We start from the raw sequence: 11,305 nt of genomic DNA on the forward strand, positions 1-11,305 counted from the left end.
TGATTGGGCACCCGATCAAATGCAGTATCTCATCAGGAAAGTGCACAGAACAAATCGAAACTAAATATAGGCTTATCGCGCGCGCATGGACCGAGTACAAGAGGTTAGGGAATTTGTGGTGATGGAAAAGGAGTAGATTGCCATCATAGGCGATCGCGCTAGCGCTAGCTGTGGGGATCTGCCATGACATCACGACAGGGACGCGTAAAGTGCAACTTCGACGCGACTCTAGATAACTTGTTAGTGCACGTGTTGGAAAGACGTGTTCTAGTCTCCCACTACAGTACAAAACTGGTTTACAGTAGCTATATTTATCTAAAGTAGACTATAAAGTAGTTTAAGTATAAGAAGTAAACCTAAATAGGGTTTACTATACTATATATTCTATAAAGGTAAACTACTTTTTAGTTTATATATTATTAGTATTATATATATTAACTTTAGCGTCTATTTAAACACAGTTTATATAATATACCTAATTACAGGTTATATAGTAGATAGATATATAGCACCTAGGGGGAAAATTTAGTATAGATAAAGGGTATATAGTAGGCATAATTTAGTAGGGTTACTATATAGGAAGTAGTACTAGTAGATACCTAGGTAGTATAGGCATGTAGCATACTGCTGCCTAGGTACGCTATAATAATAACTAAGAGACTAGGTAGTATACCTAGTATATAAAATTACAATCTAAAATATCCTATAATAATAGGTTAGTAAGTTCTATAAAGGCGCCTATTATAATAATACTCCTATATTATAATATAGTAGTATTACTAAAGATTATACTCTACGTTATAAATATTCTAGGGCAAGTTAGTTGCTTACACTATATATATTATATGTTTCTTTAGTAGTATATTAGTTTAAAGTTAGGTATATATATATATTATTATATATACTATATTATATATAGTAGTAAAGGGGTAGTATAATATAGTAAGCTTGTGTAGTGTAGGATATATAGTAATATTATATTATATTATTTATATATACTAATATTATATATATATTATTTAACTTATATAGTTAGGACCCTCTTATATTATAATTATCTATAAACCTAGACGCTATTATTACTATTACTATTATTTAGCTCTCCTATACTACTACTATCTATATAAGGGGCATCTATAATAGATGCTCTAGTTTATATTAGAGACTACTATAATTTTAGGCCTTATACTCTAGAAGTATTTCTCTTATTACTATTACCTTTAGCCTTAGCTTTAGTTATATAGTTACGCCTAGCCTTTATATTCCTAACGCGTGTATTCTTGCAAGTCTATATTAGTAGAGTAGAATCTAAAGTCTCTATTAAAAAGTCTATAATAGTATAAGGTTAGCGTTGTTATATATCTAGTAGTGTATTATAGTTATCTTCTATAGGCGTGTTTTTATAAGTATCTAGAGTAGAATTATTTAGTTAGGCTAGTATACTATATAAATAGGTTTGCTTTTATAGTCTTATATCTAGCTATACTAGTACTTATTATAATCTAATACTACTAGCTAGGGGCACACTAACTATTAGGTTAGGATACTAACCCCTAAAAACGCTACTATTACTATCCTAGGCACCCTAGTCTTTAAAGCTAGTAATACTACTAGTATATTTAGTTTAGAGTAGATATTATCTTTATATATATTTAATAGGATAGGGTAATACTAGCTTACTTATAGCCTATAATAAGTCTTAGTTTAAATATTAGGGAGCATTACTATAGAATCCTAACTAGGCTACTATGCAGTTATAGTATATACCTAAACTACTATAAATAAAGTTAGATATTAGCTACTAGTATCTATATAGACCTCTATATATAATAGACCTCCCTAGGCTAGGGCCTTATAGGATAGTAAATATTTAAGTAATTAGGGTAGTAATACTATTGCCTAGTATAGCATAATTATATATAATAGTGTGCCGTGGTGAGGGATGTATGGGAGAAAAACAAGGCTTAGCCTAAAAGGTTGGGCGGATTGAATGGTATAAAGGCATGAAGGATCAGAGGATAGGAGAACGGCAACTCTTAGAGACTTCACTTCAACCTTACAATATCATCTTTTCACTCATGTTCCCGCATTGAACCATATCCTCCACCATAGCACCACTACTATTGAACCTTGCCCCTCCCACTTCTCCTCGTTTGAATAGGTTACTCTCCCTGACGGTTCAATAGCTCCTTTATAATAGTAAGATTAGTATATTTAAAGAGGTAGACAATATACTTGCGTTTTAGTTTAAAGTGTTAGTTCTTATTCCTATATATCTAGGTCTGCTATATAAGCTATTTTAATACCTATACTCTATTAAAATATCTAAAAAATAAATACTTAGTAAGGATAGTATCCTATATATTAGTCTACTTAGAGTTAGAAATATAGCTAAATAGTTAGTCTTAGATTATATTAAAGTATATATCTATAGCCTTGCAGATATACTTGTTAAGGTTATTAATACCCTTCTTACTAACTATAAACGTGTGAATCTATAGGGTAAACACTTTAGGCGTATATATTGCTACCTACACCGCAATTAGATTATTGCTTACTAATTTTAGCTATAGGCAGATACTATGCAGTTCTAGTATTTTGTGTAAATAGGATCTTAAATCCTAAATTAACTATAGGATAGTGTTAGGAATAGAGGCAGCATTTATAGTAGATAAGGTTATAAGTAAAGCTAATATATTATAAATATATTATTATAGATAGAAAGGGTATATTATTATATATAACTTATACACTTGTTATATTATTACACGCACTAGTATTATTACTATTACTTATAATATATTATCTTTAGCTATATCTTTATACTAATATACTTCTATAATATAGTTATTAAATAATAAGTTATTATACTATAGTTATACTATATTAGTATAATAGAAGTATAGAGAGGGTGTGCTAACGTGTTGCATTACGTACGTGTGCAAGGGGTTAAGAATTAATTTAGAGTACACTAGATTATTATTATATAGATTTATATATATTACTATAATTATAGTATTATTACTTATTATAACTAACGCTAATAAGTTATATTAGCTTACGTAGATTTATACTATATCCTTTTATTTACCTACTTCTCTATATACTAGAGTATAATAGTTGTATTAATAGAGTAAGATATAAATATCTAGGAATACACTCTTGCTAACCTATATTAGCTACACGTAGTTTATATTTACTAAAACGCAGTTATTATATAACCTAGATTAGCATTTAAGTTATACTAGACTAGGAATTAATATAGATTAATATAGTAACTATAACACTATTTAAGAGGATAATATCGCAAGTTACTAAATTTAGGGGTAATAACCTGTCTGCTATACTATAGTATTCTAAAAGTAGGGTAATCTATCCTTTAGATACCCTATTAACTATACGTTACACGTTAATATATTTTCCTAGGCTAGGCATAGAACTAATACGCATTAGCTTAGGATAGAAAATAGGGCAGTTATGTATATTAGTTAACTACTACAAGATATAGTAGTCCCTACTATAGAAAGCCTAGTTATAGAAGAAGAGGCTCTTTATCTTTAATAGTACACTATTAAAGTTAAGATTATCTTTATAAAAGCTTTTATTTAATTTAGTATTAATAAACTTATAATAGATATATTATATATAAGCGTAATATAATAGAATATATTAAATAAGTATATTATATAATTAAAGAATTACTCCTTCCTATATAGATAAATCTAGTAGTAACTAGATAACCTATATAAGGAGAAATAGATTACCCTTCTATATAGTATCCTATAGAGAACTACGTATCTATTATAATATAGCAAGTTTATATCTTAGATAGTATATCTTATAGTATAAACCCCTTTAATAGCAGATAGTAATAAGCTAACTATACTATTAATAGGCTATCTTACCTAGACTACACTAGTTAGACTAGCTTTCTTTTATATAGAATAGTAGCAATACAGTCTTATAGTAGCCTAGAAACCTTTCTTAGAATATTCTTAGTCTATAAGGCTAACTAAGGCACAAGGAGGAGAAACTAATACTAAGCAAGGATTTAAGTAGAGCAGATTATCTAGGAGTAGCCTAAGCTAGTCCTACCTCTATTAGAAAGAGGTTAAAAGAGTCTTTATAACGCTTAAAAAGGCTACTATAAATAGTGTCTAATACCCCTAATTTACTAGCTTATACTTATCTATAGTAAGAAACCCCTTTAATTATATCTCTATTATAAAGTCTTAAGAGATAGCTAGGTAAAGAGAACCTCTACTACTAGTAAGTAAATATTACTAAATACTCTAAAGGAAAGAAAGACTACAAGTAATTAAGAATATAAGGTTATCCCCTAATACTATATAGAGATTAAGTTTAGGTAGTCTAGGCCCTACTACGCCTATAATAGTCTAATCTACACTAAGTAATACTAAAGATAGATAGATAACCTATAGTTAGTAGACCTAAATAATTAGTCCTATAGTCTAGGACTGCTACTAAAGAGAGGCTACTCTACTTTAACTCTAACTAACTTTGCCTACTAGTTATAAGTGTAACTAGCGTACTAGTATAATTAACTATTCTTTAATATACCTACCTATATACTTATAATTATAAACTACCACGCCCTTAATAAACTAAAAGACTATATACTACTACTACTAACACTACCTATTAGCCTTATTAAGGACAGGTATAACTCCTTAGCTCCTATAAGGGCATAACACTAGCGCTAGTTATGCTATTATTTAGAAGCCTAAAGGTTACAATCCTTAGCCTTACTATAGTAGTAACTACTAACTACTAGTCCTAATTCTAGCTAAGATTACTAATTTAAAATCTATTAAATAACTAGTTAAGTAAAGTGTTAAGTTTAGCTTAGGTCTAACTATCCTCTATAGAGACTATAGATCCTTAGGAAGTGTAGGTATATACTAACCTACTACTTATCTATTATATAAACTATAGGCTCTAGGAGCTTATTAGATAGTACTAAGTGTAACTGCTACTAACTATAACAACTCTTATTATAGTGTTTATTAACTTAGAGGTGCTACCTATCTTAATAATATTAATAGAATAATAATATAGAGAAGGTACTACCTTATTACCTTAAGTGTAAGTACTTAATAGGGACGTCTTCCTAAGCAACATAAAGATAGAGAGACGCGTGTATTACTATAACTACTTATTAGGTAGACCTAAGCTAGTTTTAATAACTAGTACTACACCTAGTATAGTATCCTTATACTACTATAACCTAGCTAGTGTCTAGTATATCTTAATCCCTTTAACACTAACTAACTTAATAAAATAACGTTAAGGGAATGCTATAAGGATAAGAATAGCTAGTACAAAACTATAGATACGTTATTAGATAGGTAACTATCTATCTACTAAAGATAAAGTTAATAGTATTAGGAGCACTAGGTAGACTTATAAGTTATTAATATATTAAAGTCTATAGTAGGATTAATTACTTATCTAAAGATATAACTACTATAGCCTTTAATAGAGTTGCACTAATTAATAACGCAGTTAGACTATAAGTTTATCTAAACTAGGTATTTTAGTACTCTATTAAGTAGCTTTTATAGCACTCTAGTAAGCGGCTCTAGATTTGCGCCTGCGTAGGCAATATACCTAATATATAAATTAGCAATCTATCTACTTATATTTAAATAAGGTAAGACTTAGTTCTACTAAGATAAGCAAAAACTATAAGACTACGCAGACAACAAGTAGCTTAATTTAGCGTAGTTAAGGAGTAGCTTTAGATTTGCGCCTACGCAGGTAACATACCTAACTATAACTTAGTAAATTATCTATTTACTTTTAAATAAGGGAGACTTAGTTTTAGTAATATAGATAGCGTGTATAGTTCTATATAGTTAATAAGTAACTTAATTTAGCGTAATTAAGAAGTGGCTTTATATATACGCCTATATAGGCGACGTACCTATATATAAGTAAGCAAACTATCTATTTATATTTAAATAAGGGAGACTTAGTTCTATTAAGGATTTAGAGACTTTAGGACTATATAGCTAATAAGCAACTTTAATTAGCGTAGTTAATAAGTGGTTTTAACGCAAGAGGGGAAGATAAAGCTATATAAAGAAGTGTTGCAGGAGGGATATCAACCGGATCACGGAGTATCTTGATCTGATTAATCCCGATTAATACCCCTGTATAACCCACTATCTAATTAACTGCTAGCTTACTGCTAAGTGCCTAATAAAAAGCAGGAGCTCTAGTAAGGAAGGTTTACTAATTATTTACCTTCTAGTAAAGGTAGCTAAAGCTCTATATATATAAGTCTAATTATAGTAGATATAATCTAATAATCTATCTCCTAAATTATTCCTAACCTTAGTAATCTAATTTTCTATAGTTATAAGCCTAGTTCGCGCTTTACCTTATTAAAGATCGTCCTATCTATTTAAGCGTATTGTTTAACTTAGACACTAAGCTAGCAAGCTTTACTTTTTATACTATTTCTTAAGTAGAAGCTTACTTATTACTCTTCTACTATAAGTAACTAAATCTTAAAGGGGGATATCCTACTTACTAGATTAACTAACTGGCCCACCTAGTATATTTAATTTAGATACTATACCCTAACTAAAGGGATCTAGGTAGAGGTAGACCCTAAGGCTCTAGATACTAAAAACCACTTTAAGAATAAACCTATTAAGCCTAACATGCTAATAGATATCGCGCTATCTAATATAACAAGCGAGCAGTACAAACTCTAAATAGCTTAGTACTAAGCCTGCTTATTAGATTAAGTATTAAAGTTATTAGCAATCTAAAACCTATTTATATAGGTTAATAATATAATAGATTAAGGGATCCTTACCCTAGCCTATATAGAGCTTATTAATTAAGGAAGAGTAACCCTCTAAGCACTTATCTAAGTGCTCTGCAATAACCTAGCGCTAACTAATTTAAGCGCTACAACACTAGCAAGATTATAGTATAAAGCTTATCTTGCTAAGGCAAAAATAAGTAGCTAAGATACTAATTACTAGTAGAAGGAGTAGACAATCCTATATACGCAAGCTAAGGTATATAACGTTCCTAATATTAAAGGATAGCTTGTAGTATAGGATTATCTTAAAGCTCTATCTACTAGGATCTTACTAGATTAGGGTTAAACCATGTTTTAAAGGATTATTAAAAAGTTAGTAATAGGAGAGCTAACTTATAACCTCCTACAGGTTACTAAGATCTATTTATTACTTCTCTAAGAGAATAATATAAGATTAAGCTCTAAAGGTCCTAGAGTGTTTGTAATAATAGGAGCTCCACCTTCTAATTAACTAAAGAAGGAGTCTTTATACCTATATAGTAGATCTTACCTATAGAAACCTCCTAAATGCAAAAATGTTATTAAAGCTTAGACTAATATAGGTAATAAGCTTACTACTACTTAATAATTAGAGATTAAGAAAAAGATTAATAGGAATTAAAAATTTAAAGAGTTAAGAAAAGCTCTAATTAAGTCCTATCCTATTAATCAAGATTATAGTAGTAAGGTAAGCCTAATTACCTATCTAGGTAGTATCTAGGCGGCACTAATTAACCCTATATTAATAGCAGAGAAAACAAACAGGATCTATTTAACTATAGACTTTAAAGCTTACGCTCTATTAAAGAGCACTATCTTTAACAATAGGGGTGTAGTGCACCTAGTTAATAATATAAGCTACCTAGAAGAAAGCTTATTTAGATTAGTTAAATATAAGATAGTTAAAGCAGGAACTTAAGCTTTTCTAATCTTAGGCAGAGGGACTAGAGTAATCCCTAATGCTCTTAATAGACTAAGAGGTCCAAAAATAGAAGATTTAGTGCTTACTAACGTAGTGTTAGTAGAAGGTTTTTATATAAATATTATATTAGAAGCTTAATTACTTAAAGTAGGAGTTTAGTTCCTTAGGCTAGATACTACCTTGTAGTTTAGATTATTAGGAAAGAGCGTTGTATTAGCTAAGTTACTGCGCAAGTTTAACTTAACTTTCCTAGAATACAAGCCCTCTACCCCTTATTAAATAATCTAAAGCATAGTGCCTAAATAACCCTAATAGTCCTAGATAACTCACCTAAGACACGATAGTAAGGAGCTTTAGTACTAATAATTAGGCTATTTAGGACCTAAGGCGCTTAAAGCTCTAGTTAAGTTAGTAATAAATATTAGGATTAAAGGAACTCCTAGGAGCAAATGCGAGCACTACGCTATTACACATGCCTAATAGGTTATATTAAGATAACTAAGGGAAAGATTACTACGTCTATACTACTAGGTATTATAGGATCTATTTAACATGCTAATAGGTATAGCTTACAAGCAATAGATCTTAGTATTAAAGTGTAACTACTTAGGAAAGCTTTATACCTATCTACTATAAGCTAAAAACCTTAATAAGATTATATAGGTGTTTAAAAATTTTAAGAGCTTAATACTTAACTAATATAAGCTTAGCATAGTTAAGATTATGCAAGATAACAACGTTGCAACGCTCCCTTAGTGTAGTAAATCTTACTTTTAGATCTAGGTAGCTAATAATAGTATTAAGATTAAGAGCTTACCTGTATATACCTATAAACCTAATAGAGGAGTAGAAAGAGTAGGGCAGGAGATTATAATAAAATTAATTAAAATAAGGATTAGTGCTAACCTACTAATAAAGCTCTAGCCTAAAATTATTAAAGCAGCGACTTAGCTCTATAATATAAGCCTGTCCTATACTTATAATATAATATTACCTAACAAAGTGCTAGATTGTTAGTTTACTAGATACTTTAGGTAGTAGCAACTAGAATAGATAAGGGAGGTAACTACTAATCTCTGCCCTAATTAGAGCGGAATATACGCCTATAGCTATTAAGCTTACCCCCTTAACTAAGATTAAGTAGCTAGGCGTTACAAGAGGGTTTTTAAGGTAAACCCTTAGGGTTATATTAGATATCTAGTAGGATATAGAGTATCTAATATATATAGGATATAGATCCCCTTGCTTAATTAGATTATTATAACGCAGAACGTTACCTTTAATAAGGATCTTTTCTATAAAGAGAAAGATCTAGAGTAGCTTTAATAGTTAGAGGCTTAAAAGATAGTTAATATTATTAGCAAAGATAAAATCTATAATATAGGAGAAGTATATAAAGAGCTTAATATCTTTAATTAGCTTTATATTGTAGTAGAGCAATATAAGGAGTCTAGTAAGTAAGGAGGACTAAACCTAGTGTAGGAGCTAGGGGGTAGGGTAGAGCTAGAGGAGGTAGATAATTAGGCTAGCTAGCCTAGTAATTTATAACCCCCTAAGCAGACACCTCTAGCGTAGGTACTAAGCATAGCTAGCTTAGTACAAAGGATCTATATAAAGTCCCCTAAGTTAATAGGGCTCTAAATTCCTAAACTAATACTAGAACTAAACTTTAGTATAAGAGATAAAGGATCTATATAGGTTATAGATTAGGGTCTTACTACCTAAGATAGTAGTAATCTAACTTACTTTAACGCTATAATAGGTAGCTCCTAGGAAAGACCTAGAGGGGAGAGTGCTATTAGTAGGTCACTTTATAAGAGCACAGAGATAGGTAAGGGCACCCTATCTAGCTCTTATAGGGGTGGTAAGCAGAGCTCCTACCTACCTGCTTTAGGACTAGATTCTATATCTCCTGCAGATCCCTTATAAGCGGCACCTAGAGCTCCTAGAAGAAGTAGAAAACTATAAGTTAAAGGACTACTACTAACGTGTGTTAGTAAGCAAGCTTAGGGATAGGACCCTAATAAACTACTAGAAGGCTCTATAAGTGTAGGGATATACATAGTAATAGATCTATTAGATATAGATCTAATTAGAAATCCCTTATATAATCTTTTAGTATATCCTAAACTAAATATTATAATCTATGCTATAATTATAGTAGTAATAGGGAGCAAATCCCCTAAAAACCCTAAAAGAAATACGCACTAGGACGCTCTACAAAAGGAGCTAAAATAATAGAAGGATCTCTATAACTACTAAATAGAATAGTAATTTAGAGACGTAGTATATAAAGAAATTAATACTCTACTAAAAGCTAGTACCTAGGAGGAGATTAATAGGCTAACTAAAGGAGAGTATCTACTCCTACTTAAATAGGTGTTTATATATAAGCTTAATTAGGATAGTTACCTAATTAAGTGTAAAGTAAGGATAGTAGTAAGAGGAGATCTATAGCTTACTAACTTAATTTATTTAACCTACGTAGCTACCCTAGTAGCTTAAACCTTTAGGACTATAATAGCTATTAGAGCTAAGTTTAACCTTAAGATATATTAATATAATATTATTAGAGCTTTCCTTAACGCCTTAAGGGATTAACACCCTATAGTTATCTATAAGCTACCTAAAGAATATTAAATACCTAGGAAGTGCGTTAAGCTTAAATAAGCTCTATATAGACTAAAAGACTTACTATTATTATAGTATAATAAGCTCTTAACTATACTCTAAGAAAATAAGCTTATTACTTCTAAAGAGGAGCTATGCCTATTCTTTAATAGAGATTGTAGTATCTTGTTAATATTCTATATAGATAATATCCTATTACTCTATTACTAAAACTACGCAAGCTAAGCTTACAAAGTTATCTAAGCTCTAAAGCAAAGATATACTATAGAAGAAAAGGGACCTATAAGCTAGTTTCTAGGGGTAAGAGTAATCTAGGATAGAAAGAGACAGATAATAACACTTATTTATAATAAATATATTAACAAGATTATAAAGAAATTTAATCTAGTAGAGATAGGAAAATTCCCTACTACACTACTATTAAGTAAAGATATTAAAAAGAGTATAGGAGAAGCTACTAAAAAAGAGATTAAGGACTATTAGGAGCGCGTTAGATTAATCCTTTATACCTTAATTATAGTGCGCCCTAATATTACCTATATAGCCTCCTAGCTCTCCTAATACCTTACTAACCTATCTAAACAACACTTTAATATAGTTAATTAAGTAATTGTCTATCTATACTAAACTTAATACTAATTAATCTAATATAAGAATAGGGATCTTAATAAGCTTATAATATATAGTAATATATTATTTACTAATAATATTAATACTTAGCAATTATTATATAAATACCTAATTACGCTCTTTAGAGGACCTATTATTTAGAAGGTAGCTTAATAAGCAACTATTACTACTTTAACTACTAAGGTAGAGCTCCTTACGCTTAAGCAAGTAAGTAAAGAAGTAATAGCGTTAAAACACTTTTTAACTAAAATACACCTTACTTTAGATACTACCTAGATAAT

The sequence above is a fragment of the Plenodomus lingam genome (assembly GCF_022343315.1).
Source record: "Plenodomus lingam strain CAN1 chromosome Unknown contig_19, whole genome shotgun sequence".
NCBI lineage: Eukaryota > Fungi > Ascomycota > Dothideomycetes > Pleosporales > Leptosphaeriaceae > Plenodomus > Plenodomus lingam.